Source organism: Phyllostomus discolor, chromosome 4, assembly GCF_004126475.2.
Source record: "Phyllostomus discolor isolate MPI-MPIP mPhyDis1 chromosome 4, mPhyDis1.pri.v3, whole genome shotgun sequence".
In the NCBI taxonomy this organism is placed as follows: Eukaryota; Metazoa; Chordata; class Mammalia; order Chiroptera; family Phyllostomidae; genus Phyllostomus; species Phyllostomus discolor.
The window spans coordinates 26103068-26120415 of record NC_040906.2 but is presented as its reverse complement, the minus strand read 5'-3'; the positions used below and the strand labels follow the sequence as shown (position 1 = coordinate 26120415).

Below are 17348 nucleotides of genomic sequence, written 5' to 3'. Positions count from 1 at the left end.
GGTTATCTACGAAAAACCCTAGCTAATATACTTAAGAGTGAAAGACCACAAAGACTGTTCTCCAAAGACCAGTAACAAGACAAGAATGTCCTTTTCTGCCACTTCTAATCAATATTGTACTGGGCATTTCAGCCAGAGAAATTAAGGAAGAAAAAGAAATAGAAGCACCCATATCTGAAAGGAAGAAATAAAACTCTCTCATTTGCATATGACATGAAGAATCCACAAGAAACTATTAGGGCTAATATACAAGTTCAGCAAGGTTGTAGGATATTAAGATCAGTATACGAAAATCCATTGCCACTACTCAAAGCACGGTGAAAGTTGGTAGTTTCCTTCTTCTGGAAAATACACTTTCTAGTGGCATTCTAAGAAGGCTCTTCAGAGTGCTTCCTATGCTGCACTGTGAAACCACCCTCTGCCTGTAGCTCTGTGAAACCACCCTGTCTGCCTACAGCGTTTTGGCTCTTCTGTTTAACTTCATGCTCACAATGGGAGCAGTCTAGTGTTTTTCAAGTGTCAGAACAAGAAGGAGTACTTTTCTTTGACAAAGTTTCACTTGTCTGAAGTTAGATGAGAAAAACACGATTGATGTAGTACACTTTTAACTCCATTTAAATAACTGTTATTTTGGGAATATACCTTTTCTGTGAGTTTGTCTGGTAGTTTATACTATGATCTTTGTTGCTTTAAAAATTCATTTACTTAATTTTATTACTTGGCAAAGAGAAAACTAACAAAGTTCCCTACTGATTAATCAATTTGCTTTTGAAACTTGACTTTGTCAAATTCAAGACTCTGGGAACTCTATGTGGAAACTACATTATTATGCTTGCTTTTTTTTTCAGGCTCTCTCCAACTTCATCTTAACTGTGTCTCTATTCTTTCTAGTCTCATCTTCCTCTTTCTCTTCTTCTCTTTAGTTTTCTAACAAGCTTGCCTCCTCAACTTGTTTGTCTCTTATGAACTAGGAAAATGTTGGAGTGGGGAAAACTAGAGAATAGCTTGAAGGGTTTGAGATTGATTAACTTGTAGTCTTAATATCATTCCTCAGAAATAGTGAAATTGTAATATGAAGGGCATGGACCTTAAATATTTTTTAGTCATTAAAATAGGAAGAACTAGGTTAAAACTGCTGAGCATTTGGTTGAGCAACAAGAAGAAATTCATGAAATAGAGCAGCTATTAACCTTGGAACTGCCTCCTGAGATCCAGTTTGGAGTTTTCACCCCTGTGGAAGGCTGGCCAGGTCAGTTCACATCTGTCCAAGTTCCAGACATGACGGCTTGGCCTGGCAACCTCTGGAGAATCACTCTAGCCATCTAATTCCAAAACATTGTCATGGTCCACCCAACATTCCTAAATGATTTTTACATCACTACATGTGCTCTTGAACTTTCCAAGTCAAGTCTATAAATCAGCACTGACCCATGGGCTTGAAAACGGGTCAATCAGAAGTGACCCCCACCCCCAAAACGAGTATCCAAAGTTTGAACTATTTCATTATCAATGTTCTGTTGACTTGAATTATTTCATGATTATCTTGTTCATAATGATAACAGCTGGTAAAACTTCTGCTGGTAAGCCAGCGACAATTTTGGAGAGCCTGAGATGCTTTTTCAGTGTCTTCTGTATAATGATATAAAAAGCTAAGTATTTTCTAAATATATTCTTTATCTAAAAAGTTACGTAGTTTCACAACATTGGACTCAGAATCTTGCTCTGAATGGCACTCTGTTTTGTTCTTTGTGAGCTGAGGAAATGATCGCCATATCTCTATGTAAGGAAAGGAATGAAGGTCCAGAGATGTTAACTGAATCGCTCAACTGTAATGCAATAAGGATTAGAAGCCAGATTTCCTGATTTCTATCCTATTATTCTTTCCATATCATCAAACTGTCTTCCTCAGGATTTCTGCTCTGAAAAAACATAAACTCTAAAGAGAAAGATTCAAGCTGGGTAAGAGAAATTGTGGCACATCTCTGGAAGCCTTTTCAGTTTTGGTGAAGGATGCTATGATTTAGTTTGCAACATGAAGCTCTGGTGCTCCGCAGTTCAACAAATGGTATTGTTTGATCAAACTAGCCTGTGTTCTCAGACTTGTGAAATGTTGGAACCTGGGGGACTTTTGACACTGCCCAATCTAGAAGGTTCCAAATGATTTGAAACTCCAGAACTCATTCCTCAAATGAAACCTTCTATAGAAATCCATTTTAAAAAACACTTCCAAACAAAGTTTCTCCCACTGAAGTGGGGACAGGTGTTGGGGTCTGTCTCATTCTCTCATTCCTCACCCCAGCGACCTCTGTGTTAGAGCACTGGGCTCTGTGACAAGCAGTTTAAAGACCAAAGGCCTGGTGTCTGGCCCACATGTTATGTGTTATCTCTGAGGAAATTGAGAAGATTACTTTGTTTTCTTAAATTATATCCTAAAGTAAGTTGTTAAGAAAGGGTGTGTGTAAGTCAAATATTTGATTAGTTTGTAAGTCTGAAAAAGTTCTTATTTGGCCTTCATACTTGATTATATATATGTAAGTTAAAAATAATTTTCTTTTAGAACTTTGAAGACACATTGTCACTGGCATAGTAGTTCAGTATATACATTCTCTCTCTCTCTCTGTGACAGAATCTGATGTAAAGTTTAAAAAAATTCCTTTTGCTACATGCTTGGCCTTTACTATTTGTAATTGTTTGTATTATGTGTAAAACACACACTAAGTTTGTGTATGTGCATGAATATGTGCATTCCTCATCACCCTTAACTTGTTAGCATACCACGTAGCGTACTTTTTGGACCTTATTTCACCTCTGTTTCTGCAGAGGCACGATTCACTTTCACAGCAGCTAGCATTGCCCACCCCTCCCTGCTGTTGCTGCTGCTGCCCTAGAACCTACTTTAAAAAACACCTGGAGCTTTTAAATAATCTGTGGGTTCAGTGACACAGAAAGGACAGACACTATGAAAGCAGGAACTACCAGGGGCTGATTCTGAAGCTGGAGTCTTAGCAAGGACAATTCTTCCTGTTCCCATATGGTTGTGATGGTTAATTTTATGTTACAATTTGACCAGGCCCTAGGTGCTAATATATTTGCACAAACATTATTTGGGGTGTGTCTGTTAAAGTATTTTTGAATGAGGTGAACATTTAAATCGGTAGACTGAGTAAAGTGGATTGCTCCCTGCCCCCAGTCAGTGTGGGCCTTATTTAATCTGTTGAAGACCTGAACAGAACAAAAGGGCTGACCTTCTCCCAAGTTAAGAAAGAATTCTTTTTGATTGCCTATCTGCTTTTGAACTAGGACGTTGGCTTTTTCCTGCCTTCAGACTTGAACCGAAACAGGACAGCCTGCTGGTCTTCGGGCTAGTATTATACTGAGGGTACTCCTGGTTTTGAGTTCTTTGGACTCGAACTGGAGCTACACCATTAGCGTTTGTGGGTCTCTAGCTTGCTCACCAAAAATCTTGGGGCTTGTCAGTCTCCATGATTGCAAGAACACAACACACATACACTGTTGGTTCTGCTCCTCTGGGGAACCCTTACTATGCAAAGATTTCCAAAATTACATTTATCTGTATGTTTTAACATTAATTTTGCTTCATGGACTGGAATTCTAGTAACCAGTGCCTCATTTAGTTTATCAAACATTTTCCTTAAAAATAGAAAGAAAGAGATTTCCAGGTTTGGTCCAGCATGCAAGGAGATTTAGAAGTTGCCATCCCATCACAATAAGTAAAGATCTGAACAAACAAAAAACTCAACAGCTCTTCATAGATTCTTCAGAGAGCTGAGGCACAGGGTCACTGCTGTCCCGAAAATCGGAGAGATAGCTAGATGCAGAGAATCACACTAACCAGAGAAACCTCTTTGAGAGTCAGGTCTAGGGTAGGAGAACCTGAATTGTAATTGAGGAATTGTTGGAGGCTCAGTGTGGAAAGCTGAGAATTAAAACCTTAGTGAGTCGAGACCCAGTTATAGCGTATAGGGAAGTGCCTACATTTTTATGAATTTTACTTCTAGGAGCTCTATATGTCTCCCAGCAAATCTTGGAGAAAAATTCTAGCATGCTTATGGCACAGAAATGGGAAAAGGAACCATTTGGAAATAGGCCAGAACATTCTATTCTCCTGCTCTCAGGAGAAACTATTTCACCAGAGCCTAATCTGCTGGAATTTTATCAGAGCCTCACTTACCTGGGTGAAAAGAAATACCAAACTCCAGCCTGCTCTAGCCTTTCGTGTAGTTTCTTGGTGAATTAACCAACCCTCCAGCCCTCCTGTCCCATATAAGAGCAAAAAAGAAAAAAGCGAGAATCAGTGGAAAAGTTTATAATTCAGGGAAACACGTTACCATTTATATTAGCACCCCCCAAAATGAAATATAATACTTAGGTATAAATGCAATAAAATATGTACAAAATCTCTATGAGGTAAAGTACAAAACTGATGAAGAAAATAAAAGAAAAGCTAAATAAATGGAGTGATATTCTATGTTCTTGGATAGGTAGACTCAATATTGTCAAGATATCGACTCTTCCAAGCTTTATCTATAGATTCAATGCAATCCCAGGTAGAATCTCAGAAATTTGTTGTGTGAATATGGACAGACTGTTTCTAAAGTTTATATGAAGAAGCACAAGACCTAGAATAGCCAACTCAATATTGAAGCAGAAGAACAAAGCTAAAGGACTGATGCTCCCTAACTTCAAGACTTATTATAAAGCTGCAGTAATCAGACAGTGCATTACTGGTATAAGAATCAACAAATACAGTCATATACCTCTTAACAACTTCTTGGTCAACAATGGTCCCTGTATACAATGGCGCTCCCATAAGATTTTAATGGGGATGAAAAATTCCTATTGCCTGGTGACACCTTAGCCGTTATAATGTCAGGGCACAATGCAATACTCATGTTTGTGGTGATCCTGGTGTAAACCAACCTACTGTGCTGCCAGTCATATGTAAGTATAGCATTACAATTATGTACAGTACATAATACTTGATAATGACTATGTAATTGGTTTTGTATTTACTATACTTTTTATGATCATATCAGAGTATACTCTTTCCACTTATAAAAAAAATTTGCTGTGTTACACGGGCAGCAGCCCAGACATCTCATGTTTACCACATCTCTTGGTTACATCACGTTCTCTTGTGCATGATTTAATCTTGTATTTTTTTTGTACAGTGACATTTTGTACAGGCTTGTATTCTAGGAGCAACAGACTATATTTCATATGGCCTAGGTGTGTAGAAGGCTATACCACCAGCTTTGTGTAGGCATACCCTATGACATTTGCTCAATAACAAAATCACCTAACGATGCATTTCTCAGAAGGTAAACCCATCATTAATCAGCACATGCATATAGGTCAATGGAACAAAATAGAGACCCCATAAATAGACTCACCCAAATGTAGTCAAAAGGTCTTTGACAAAGGAGCAAAGGCCATACAACGGAGCAAAATTAGTCTCTTCAAAACTGATGCTGGAAAAACTGGACATCCCCATGGACACATAAATCTAGACACAGACCTTAAGATCATAGACCTAAATATAAAACACAAAATTGTAAACCTGCTGGAAGATAACATAGGAGGAAAACCTAGATGCTTGTGGGTATGGCAATGACTTATTAGGTACAGCATCAAAGGGATGGTCTATGAAAGAAATAATTAATTATTTAGTATAGTGATAAAGATAGATTCCTTCCTTAAAATGATAAACTTCTGCTGTGTGAAAGATAACGTCAAGGCAATGAGAAGACAAGCCAAAAACTGGGAGAAAGTATTTGTAAAAGACAAATATGACAAACATCTTATCCAAAATACACCTTTAAACTCAACAATAACAAAAGAACCTGATTAAAAAATGGAGCAAAGACCTAACAGACATCTCACCAAAGAAGGTATACAGATAAACATATGAAAAGATGTTCAACAACAATGAGTGAGCACTACATTCTTATTAGAGTGGCCTAAATCCAGAACACTGACAATATGAAATGCTGACAAGGGTGTAGAGCAACTTTCATTCATTGCTGGTGGGCGTGCAAAGTGGTACCAGCACTTTGGAAGACATTTTGGCAGTTTCTCACAAAATTAAACATACTCTTACCGTATAATCCATCAGTTGTATTCCTCATTATTTTTCCAAATGAATCAAAATCTTATGTCTATACAAAAATCTGCACACAGATGTTTATAGCAGTTTTATTCATAATTGTCAAAATGTGGAAGCAATCAAGCTGTCATGTGGGTGAATGAGTAAATAAATCATGGTACATACAGACCATGGAAATTATTCAGTACTAAAAATGAAATGAGCTATCGAGCTATAAAAAAATGGAGGAAACTTAAATTAATATTATGACGTGAAAGAAGCCAGTCTTTAAAGGCTATATGCTGTGTGATTTTAACTGTATAACACTCTGGAAAAGGCAAAACTACAGAGGCAGTAAAAAGATTAGTGGTGCCCGGGATTAAGGGAGGGGGAGGGCTGAATAGACGTGGCCTAGATTTGTAGAGCATTGAAATTAATCTATATAGTACTAGAATGGTTGGTATATGTCATGACACATTTGTCAAAATTCATAGAAAGTACAGCACCAAGAGTGAAACCTACTGTAAACTGTGAACTTTGGGTGAGAATGATGTGTCCATGGAGGTTCATTGTTTTATAACAAATGTATCTCTCTCTCATGAGATCATAGGGGAGGGTGTTGATGTGTGGGGAACATGGGTTATATAAAAACTATAATTTCCACTAAATTTTGCTCTGAACCTAAAAGTTCTCTAAAAATAAAGTATATTAATTATGTATATATATACACACACCTGTACACATGTACACATTTGGGATAGTATGGGAATTTTAATAGTCATTCACAAATTAGTTTGAATTAGTTTGTGTGGGAGGAGGATTCATTTTTCTTCTACCATAGGGAGGAGTGGGCTTTGATTATGAGTAGTGAAAGGAAGAAGATCGTAGTTTTAGAGTTTAGAGAAACATAATAGCACTGAGACTTGGAGGAGAAATTGTAAGTGGTACAAAGTAGAGAAGTTAAAATGGTACTGATGTTAATTTTTGCCAATTTAAATATGGTGTCCAGGGTTGGCCCTATGTCATGTAAAGCCATTGTTGTTTTGATACATGTATACCCTTTTATAACACAATCATTACCACATATAATTTTGTGTTTTCTTTTCTAATGTTTTTTCCTCTCAATGCCTTTTCTTTTCTTATTACATTAACTAGAACTTCTAGAATAATGTTGTATTCCTAGCTTTGTTTCTGACTTTAATTTGAATACATCCAGTGTTTCAATCTGAAATGTAATGCTTACTTTTTATTTCTGTTAACAACCCAGGATTAGAAAGACACATTCATAAGAATAAAGTATACTAAGAGATTTTATTAGAAATGACTATGAAATTAACAAATATCTATTAAACTAAATTATTTAATTTCATTTATTGTAACTTTTGTATAAATTTTATAACTATATGTACATTTATTTATGCATATGTGTAATTTTCATGGATGCATAAGTGTATGTTGTATGCACTTTTTACATCCTTACCACATTTTCTCCTATAACCTAGACTAACAATCTAAGATATACTCTTCCATGTTTTTTCCATAATGATGTAATTCTATATATATGTGTATTGTCTATGATGCTTTGGAATTTGCTTTTCTCATACAACAATACTTGGAAATCCTTCCAAGTTAAACAGATGTTACATTTTAGTCTTGCCTCTGCTATTTATTAATTGCATGTCCTTGGGTAGGTTAAGTAACCTTTCTGGTACGTGTTTCCCACCTGAACATGAGGATAATTATTCCTCTGTCCCAGGACTATTGTGAGAACCACATGATATCATATAAGGTGGGGGACCAAAAAAACAAAAAAAGAATTATCCTCTGGAGGGTGGGTCCCTTGTAGTCCTTGTAGTAACAGGCATCCCCTGCTACGTGTATTCTAGGAACCCATCTGTATCAGTGTGCCAGATGGTGTTGTTGTGAGAGGCTGTGTTCAGCTTCAGTAAATTTTTTTGAAGACTCTTTCAATGCGTTTGCACTTTTCATAATGGGTGATTTACGAGCACACTTGCCCATACCAAGCTAAGTGTTCAGCAGTTTTTGACCAAAAACTCATGACTCCCATGCCCCACCCTTCCTATTCACTGGATCTCATACTTTGCAACTTTTTTTGGTTTCCCTGGATGAAAAAAAGTCTTCAAAAAACCCCTGTTTGCTGATGTGGAAGAGGTGAAACAAAAAATGACAGAAGCACTAAAAGGCAGCAAAATTGATGAGTTCAAAAACCGTTTTGAGCAGCGGAAAAAAAGGTCTCGATATGTGTATTGCATCAAATGGAGAGTACTTTGAAGGTGACTAAAGTTTAAACGCAACTTTTTTTATAACGTACATGATTTTTTATAAATAAATTCCAGAGTTTTCAGCACCCCCCCCCCCCCCCCCCCATATATAAAGTACTAAACATGGAACCTGGCTCTAAACAAGTGTTACTTGATGTCATGCCGCACTCGGAGCAGCGACCTTTCCATTCCCTTGTGGCAACGGGTTTGGCCCAATCATGCATAACTCAGCCCGTGCACAACTGAGAACTTGCTGTGTGGGTACCCTGGGTGGTGGTCTCGGTCATCGTAGCACTCCTGGAGCCTGTGGCCTGGTTTTGAATCCATGCCCCTGACTTCCTCACAACATTTGTTACTTTGGAAAAGTTTCTTAACCTCTCTGCGCTTCAATCGCCTCGTTTTTAAAATGGAAATAATAACAGTACCCATCCGTTACCCCTATCGTGGGTGTAAATGAAATGGTGCATGTGACGCACTTGGAAGAGTGCCTGGGACACCGAAAGCACTCGATAGGAACAGGCGAGTACCGTGAAAGGGTCCAGGCTTTGAAGTCAATTGGCTTCCGTCTGCCATTTGCTGGCTGTGTGGCTTGAGGTGAATTTTGATGGGCTGTGTAGTCTCAGTGTTCATCTGTAAAACAAGGGTAATGATACACCTTACGTGGGCCTGCCAGTGGACTTTCGGCGTGTTTGTTCTCAGTGAATTGGGGCATACCTGCTTCCTGGCGGGCCGTTCTCAAGTGGCTCGTGACACGTCCCGGTGGATGCTGGGAACATGTGCTGTCCTCAGCAGCCCCTGTCTCCTCCTTTTGTTCCCTTCTTGCATGTGGGAATGTGCATTTTATTTCCAATTATTCATCTTGCTGTGTGGGGTGCAGATTTACTGCTGTCAGAGGAGCGCAGGAGGAGGAGGATAAGGTGTGCCTGCAGTTAAAGGGTGTGAGCATGGGACGGAGAGGAGCCTGCTGGATGCGTGTCCATTTCAGCTGGCTTTCTTTGCTCTCACTGGAACAGGCAACCCTCCAAGAAGGTCTCAGTTTTCTTCTCAAAGATCTGAGGGGAAGCTCTCTCACTAATCCCCAAAGCAAAGCGAGACAAAAACTGCACAGGTGGTCATCTCCTTCAGTGCAAACACAAAATATTTTCAAGAGAATAATTCAAGGCAGGATATCACTACATGAAATAGTTTGTTCATCTCTTCTTGCTGAGATTTGCTTGCTTCTGATGGCAATTCTGGAATTTATAAATTTGCTCTACAGGCCTGTGTTAAAACTGTTTTTTTTTTCAAATTTAGCTCCTTACACTGCACTGTGCACGTGCCTATGAAATGAGCCACTCCCCCAACCCCCAAGGAAACAAAAGCAGTTTAAAGCTGTGAATTTTGTGTGAACTACGATTCAGCAGCACTCCCTAGTGGCCATATTTGGGAACTGTAGAAGGCTCTGAGATGTGAAAGAATCTTGGGACTTCAAAGCAGGAAACTCAGAGAAGAATTAAATATTTTTTAATACTTCATAATATGAGCCATGCCCGCCACTCCAAGTATGTCTAATTATATAGAACTCTTTTAATCACCTCATTAGTTTTTGTAAGGTGATTCAGTTGAACAAAGAGGAACAACTGCAACCCTCTGCTTTTGGCCTCAGGAATCATCAGAATATTCCATTTAGGCCACATTTCTTCTGTCTGTCTCTGCCAAAGCAGCACAGCCCCAGGGAGTGGTGCCCAGTTCTGCTCCTTTATTAGAGAAGATTCTGCCATTCAGCCACTGCAATAGGCCTCAATGCACACAGTGGACTTTGTATTCAACCACAGGCAGCTCCATTTTGATAATCACTTTCCAAGCTATGGCTGCTAAGTATTGGTGCTACTTGCAAAAAGAATTATCCCAGATAATTACAAACAGGCCAGATGCTCTGCTTTCTCCATCAGACATCCTAGCTAATTAAGAGTTACCTTATACTGCTTACACAGACGGCTAGGTTTTCCATACTTGGAGTTGAACCCATTTTGTACTTTGTACTAAACTGACAGCATTTTCTCCCTTTGGTAACTGAAGAGATACATCAAGGTCATTACCTTTTATTATAAAACCTGCTGTTGGATAAAATCTCTATAATATAGCACTGATTTTTTTTTAAAAAATTGAACATTAAAATCTGATGAAATGAAACACTTAATTGGGGTGTCACACTCATTTTCACCAGGGGCCATATCAGCCTCGAGGTTGCCTTCAAAGGGCCTAAGTAATTTTAGGACTGTATCAATGTAGCTACTTCTTAACTGTTAATGAGTTGAAATTACATTTGGCCCTTTGAAGGCAATCATGGGGCTGATATGGCCCCCTGTAAAAATGAGTTTGACGCCCCTGACGTAAGTGGTTGATCCAGCTGGAGAATGTGGAGTATAATGGAGAGAGAGAGAGAGAGTATAATGGTGAGTGAAGTAGGTGAATCCCAGCCTCTGACAGTTACTATTTTCTTGAGCCTTAGTTTTCTTATCTATAAAATGGGACTGTTATAAGCATTAAATGAAATAATGTGTGTTGAATTCTTAGCACAGAGTATAGAAGCTAAAATATCAATTCTCCCACTCTGTGTCATGTAGAAAAAGAGAAAAGCTAAAACAGAGTTTACTGCTGGGAAAGCTTGAGCCGTGGGATGTGACTTAACTGCTGCTGTGGCTTTAAAAAAGTGTAGTGGTTATAGACCCTGGCTCTGGAATTCTATCCTCCTGGTCAAATTCTGGATCTGCCATGGAGCAAGCCAAGGGACCTTGTGCAACTTGCAGTCTCTTTGCTGCTCAGGCTCCTTGGCTGCAAAGCAGGGATGAGGACAGCATCTACCTCATCGGATTGTTTAGAGATTAAGCGGTTTAATAGAGGGAAGTGCTTACAAACCCGTCTGGCATAGAGTAGGTTCTCAATAAATGTTAGTTGTTATTAGTATTAAAAGGTGAAAATGTCAAAATGGTGTAGAAAAACAATTAGTACATGCATTTCTGTTATGAACATTCTCTTTTAAGTTATGTACTTATTATTTTATGTATGGTATCAGCTAGTGCTGTCTGATAGAATAATGCTGTGAGCCGTGAATGTAATTAAAATTGTTCATTGTAGCCATGTTAAATAAAAGCAAAAATCAGCAGTAACAAGACGTAGTGACATCATAAACTCCTTGAAAGGATGCACTGAAAAGGACATTGCTCAGCTGTGATTTTTCTTTCCTCAAAGCCATCACCTCATTCCAACCACAAGAAAACACCAACATAATCTGAGGGAGATTCTGTAAGGTGACAGATAAGTACTCTCTGTATAACCATCAAGACCATGAAAGACAAAGAAAGGCTGAGGAATTGTCATAGACTGGAAGAGACTGACAACTGAATTCAATGTGTTATCTTGACTGGGATCCTGAAACCACAAAAAGGACATCTATGGACAAAAGTGGTACAATTTGATTACAGATTGGTGTTTAGTTAATAGCACTGTATCAATGTTAATTTGTTGGTTCTGGTCATTACACTGTGGCTATATAATATATTAACTTAAAAGGAAGCTTGCTGAAGAGTCTATGGAAACTCTATACAATTGTGCAACTTTCTATAAGTCTGAAATTGGTTCAAAATAAAATAATTTAAAAATTAAAAAGAAACAAGTGAATTTAGTTTTAGTAATATATTTTATTAACCCAATGGATCCCAAGTATTATCACTTCAAAATGTCTTCAGCATAAAATTCTTGGTAGTGGATTTTACATTTTTTGTTCTGTCTTCAAAAATCTGGTGTGTTTTACACTGATCTTGCCTTTCAATTTGCTCAGTGGCCACGTGTGTCTGGAGACTGCCGTGCTGGGCAGTACATGGGTAGATGCAGTGGTGGATGTTATCCAGGGGTCCATCAGCTCCTTGTTAGCATTTCTCTGGAGTAATGTGTCTCTCAACTCTGGTCCTGGGCCTTCCCCTGTAACTCTTAGAACTCCTACAGGTGATTAGCTCTTAAGTCTCATAACATTGTTGGCTGGTCTAATGAGAAAATATATTAATTTGTAAAGAGCATGGTCCTTTCTAGTGAGTGAAGTGCTCACAGCCCCAGTATTTTCCATAGTGTGGGATAAACAGCCTGGCTGATGTGGCTCACCGGCAGGATCACTGGCCTGTAACCAACAGGTTGCTGGTTTGATTCCCAGTCAGGGCACATGCCTGAGTTGCAGACCAAGTCCCCCAGTTGGGGGAGTGTGAGAGACAACTGATTGATTTTTTCTTACACATTGATATTTCTTTTCCTCTCTTCTTTTATAAATAAATAAAATCTTTAAAAAAAAAGTGTGGGATCAATACCACTAGTTTTAAGAGGTGTGTAAGAAAAAAATGACTTCAGATGGTACGTAGACATTTCATTAAATTACATTGACTCATGATGTGAGAATTTTTCTTCCTATTTTAATTTTTTTATTCCTTGTGATTAGACTGAAGATCAAGTCTCATTTAGCGCCCTTATATCTCAGCACCTCCCCAATTCTTTCCATTTAATTACTGATATGAACTTAATTTATTTACGTTTTAAATAAAATATAAATATAGAGACAAATTTAATGAAAAGAAAAATATTAAGATAATTGTAAACCAAGTGGCCCTGGGAAATAGCAAAAACAAAACCAACACCCCTCCTCAAATCATCAAGTGACTACGAGAATGTTTGAAATTTGGGGAACTTATAGATCAATTCTCAGTTTCAGAGATGCCCCCTTAAAGAAACCTCTAAGAAAACAATGAAGTCTGGTGAGGCAGAATGTGGTGATTCAACAGATTAGCTCCCTCATCAAATTTTTTCCTAGGAAGACTGTTTTTCTTACAGTCCTCCCTTCCGAGTTGTAGTCTCCACCCCCCACCCCACCTCCCCGCCACCCCGTTCATGGTATTCCTCCTCCCTGGTGTGCTTCTCCGCTCCCAGGTACGGTCTCCTCCTCTCCTCTCTGTCCCCCACCCTTTGGCCAGAGTTCTGACTCCCCTCCCCCACCAATCACTGCTCGCTTCTGACTTTCTGTGTTCTGACGTCTGACAGGTCAGGATGCAGCTTCTGAATCCTTGGGCTTTCTGTTTCCTCTGGCATCCTGGATATTTTTTAAAAATCCCTTTGAACTTACTTGAACAATTTCTGGGTTCAAATTTTGGGCAACTGGAGGGTATACTGTTCTCCGTAGAGGGAAACATTTCCCATGCTTCCCTGCACCAGACAGGTGGGTTTTCCAGGTTATGATGCACATTGTTTTCCTTATTTTATGCACCAAGGGGCAGCAAAATGATACTTCTAGACTCTGGCTTGGATAATTTATGTCCTTGAAAAATATTATTGCATCAAATTCTGGGGATATTTAGGGAAAACGCTGTTAATGCAAAACTCACTACATCCAACAAGGCAGTCACTTTGGAAATGATTTAGGCAAAATAATTTTTCTCTCTCTTCTAGCAGTTATAGATGGAGTATGATAGAAAGGAAAGATGCAATGAAACTTTTCTCACTATGAGATAATATAAGAAAACTTTCCATCTCAGACATGAAAATAATGTCGAGTTCTGCTTTTAGCTTCTTTCATGAACTCTTCTCCTTTCTTACATTTCATATCAGTCATCTTTTTATATTTAGCTTTTGAGTCCACATAATAAGAAATGGTTTTAAATTTTTACTAAGTAATACAAGTCAAGCAAGAGAAAGTTTGAAGTGATTTTTTTTAAGGCAAATCACCTCTGCATCTTCAAAACAAAACCTACTAAGAATGCTGGTGCCACAAAACCTCACCGCCACCACAGGCCTAGGGTAGGGCTCCTGAGAGACAGCTAGAGGTTTGACCAGCTAACCATGCTAGCCACCCCTTGGTTCACATAGGCATTCCCAGTCCTTTCATTGGCTGTTTAACTGCCGTAGGAGGTGGAGCTGTGGCCTGCAGATAGAAGGTGAGAACTCATGCTATTTCTCTGCTCCCTTAACACCAGCAGCAGCCAATACTCCGCCGAGCAAATAAACCATATTAGATACTGGTGGAAGTACTTTACTTGCGTTAATTTATATAATACCCGCAAGAAACAAATGAGGCAGGTACTGTCATTATCTTCATTTTGTAGATGAGAAAACTAAACTTGGAAGTTGTCTCCCACCTACAGGCCAGCAGTTAGTAAGACCAGAAGGTGGGTTCAGATCCCAAAGGCTTGGTTCCAGAAGCAGATCTCAGTTTCTGCACCAGGCAGGCGGAGCCCCTGGATGAAGCATTGTTGCGCCAACACAGCTGAGAGCTAACAAGAGTCTCTGAAGGGAATCCAGTTTTTGTGTTTTGAAATCAAGTTGTATTTTATTGGAAACATTCCTGGGCTTGGGGTGTAATAAATAGCACGTTTAAGAATGTGGCGAAACTTCTAATATTATGTAGTTGAAAGGAAAGCTCACTCCTACAAATTATTGTTAAGAACACGGAGCCTCACTAAATTAAATTAAAATGAACAACTGGGGAACCTGGGCCTAAAATGAGACAGTGAAACAAGTGACTCCATTAATGGGTTTTCTGTCACATATGTTATTCCATTTCTGAGGCTGAATTCTCTAAAACTTGAGCAATTTGGGTTTGATTTTGTTTTTTTAATCAGCCTCAAATCTACTTGACGCTTTTACATTTATTTTTAAGGCAATGAATTCCCAAGCAAAAACATCAAAGGAGAGTTCTATTACTTTTTAACAATGGCAATGGGAGCAGGGGTATCCCGGCAGTATTTACTCCCACTGAGAGAAAAAATAAATGTGATTGTGTGCAGCTCTTTCTTTGCTTTGCTTTCCATTGCTGTTTAGGTGGAATTTTCGTGTTCATGTCATGCACTGAGCAAAACCAAACTGCACAGACCAATCTTTAGCAAGCAAACCCTTGCAAATTAAGGGGGTTGGGGTAGGTCAGGGTATGGGCTAAAGGAGACCCAGAAGTTGTAGATAAGGCTTTATAAACAACCTTTGTTGGAGCTAGGTATGGAACTGACCTCAATATTCCAGGGATCTCATCTTACTTTATTTTATTTCTTGCTCTTCACATCAGTTGAATTTCTTCTTTGTTCAGTGAGCACTGTTTGAGAAGAGAAAATATGCTACATCCTGAAATGCCAAATCCTTGTTTAGGAGTGGAGCTTTGTTCTAGTATTTGGTAGGAGAGACAGTAGTCCAACCATAAATTAATTTGAAAAAAAAAATGGCTAGGAAATAAATGCACTCGCAATTTTGTTGCCTGGAATGATGGACTTAATGACATATACTGATGGATAGACTTTTACAAAAGATTACCTCCCCTTAGGATTTACATGTGAAAGTTGCAGCTTCATGATGCTAAAACAGTGGATTGACTTGGTTTTGTTGGTAGGGTGGATGTGGGTCCCCCCCACCCAGAAGAAAAGTCTTTACCTTAGAAACCATGGGGACAGGTATATTAGTTTGCTAGGGCTGCCCTAACAAAGTGCCACAGACTGGTGGCTTATACAACAGAAATGTCTCATAATTCTGGACACTGTAAGTGCCAGATCAATGTGTTGGCAGGATAGGCTTGTTCTGAGAACCATGAGGAAAGGTATTCTTTTAGGCCTCAATCCTTGGCTTTTATTTTAATTAAATGATTTTTTAGTAACTTTATTTTCTATCAGCCATCTTTCCATTTTCTGTTGAAGAATCTTTGGAAGACTAGCTTAAGACCACTCAGTGGTTATTCCCTCCCATTCAGTGGCCTGAGCAGTGGGAGCCTCAGACCAGTCTTCAGTGGCAGCTGAGCGCTCCCATCTTCAGTAGGAAGCTGCCGAACAGACACAGGGGGCACCTGGATGCCTCGAGATCAGTCTGCAACCTTGGGTTGAGAAGCAGTAAATTCAGGAGCTGGAGCAGTCCATCCACCCTGAAATTGCTCCTTGGTCACAGTCTTTTCAGCAGCAGCCTGCTCTTCCTTTTCAATATCTTTAAGATCCCTGTGGAAATAGAGAGCAGGCATGACTTCCTGTGGGTGCTCTTGGGAGATGGGGCCGTGCATGTGCAGAACTTCCTGGACCAGTATCCACCACATCAGTGTCACTGAGTGAGCTCCTTTGCTGTTGCACTTGATGGCAATGTCTACATAGTGCAGAGGAGCGTATTGTGACACAGAGCATTGGTCGGTGTGTTAACATAAGACCTCTTTGTGAGAGGCTGGTGCTCAGTCTTGGTTGGGATCAGTAACCACTGGAAGTTGTGGCTGCCTGGACCTCCCAGAAGGTCTCAGGAGTGAAGTGGCAGCAATCAGAGAGGCTCCACAGGCAGCAGCAAACTTCAGCACAGCATGCTGGCTGGTATTCCTAAAAGATGTGACAACATCCAAGCCAGGTTAATGACACGAGCCGCCAGCAGAAGCTTCTCTCAGGTTCTCTTTATGGTGAAAATGCCATCACTTTTCCTTCTGTAGATGCTTGTTCTGTTTGGAAGTCAAGGTTGGTGACACCTAACTGGGTTCCTGCTGCAAGGAACTGGTGGAAATCCTCTTTGATTTGCAGGACATCAAAGTCTGTAGACATTGTGAAAGCTTCCCTTTATGTTAGGATGGGAACCAAGAACAATGCCTCATGCACCCCTTTTCAGGTAGCATGGCTAATTTCCCCATGTCACCCCATTGTGTCTCCTCTGTGCACGTGTGTCCTAATATCCTCTTCTTATAGGACGCCAGTTATATTGGATTGGAGCCCACCTATATGACCTCATTTTACCTTAATTACCTCTTTAAGGGTCCTGTCTCCAAATACAGTCAAATTCTGAGGCCCAGGAGGGGAGACGTGGATAGGACCTCAACACACAAGTTTTCAGGGAGAAACAATTCAGTCCCTAACCATGGGGAGCCTCATTTATTCTAGGCGGGTAGAGAAGAGATGCTTAGCTTAGAGTTAGTCTTTAAAATTGTAAGTTGAAAAAGCCCATCT

The 17348-nt window shown here is 39.5% G+C and overlaps 1 long non-coding RNA gene and 1 pseudogene across 1 annotated transcript; both read right to left on the bottom strand.

The window, feature by feature from the left end:
* Positions 1-467: 467 nt before the first annotated feature.
* On the bottom strand, positions 468-12023 carry LOC118499862. The gene is made up of 3 exons (XR_004902409.1): positions 11986-12023; positions 798-807; positions 468-478 (listed from the first exon to the last, which is right to left on the bottom strand). It is a non-coding gene; the product is annotated as an uncharacterized LOC118499862 (long non-coding RNA).
* Positions 12024-16084: 4061 nt separating this feature from the next.
* Positions 16085-16956, bottom strand: LOC114495289 (annotated as a pseudogene).
* Between the last annotated feature and the right edge of the window lie 392 nt (positions 16957-17348).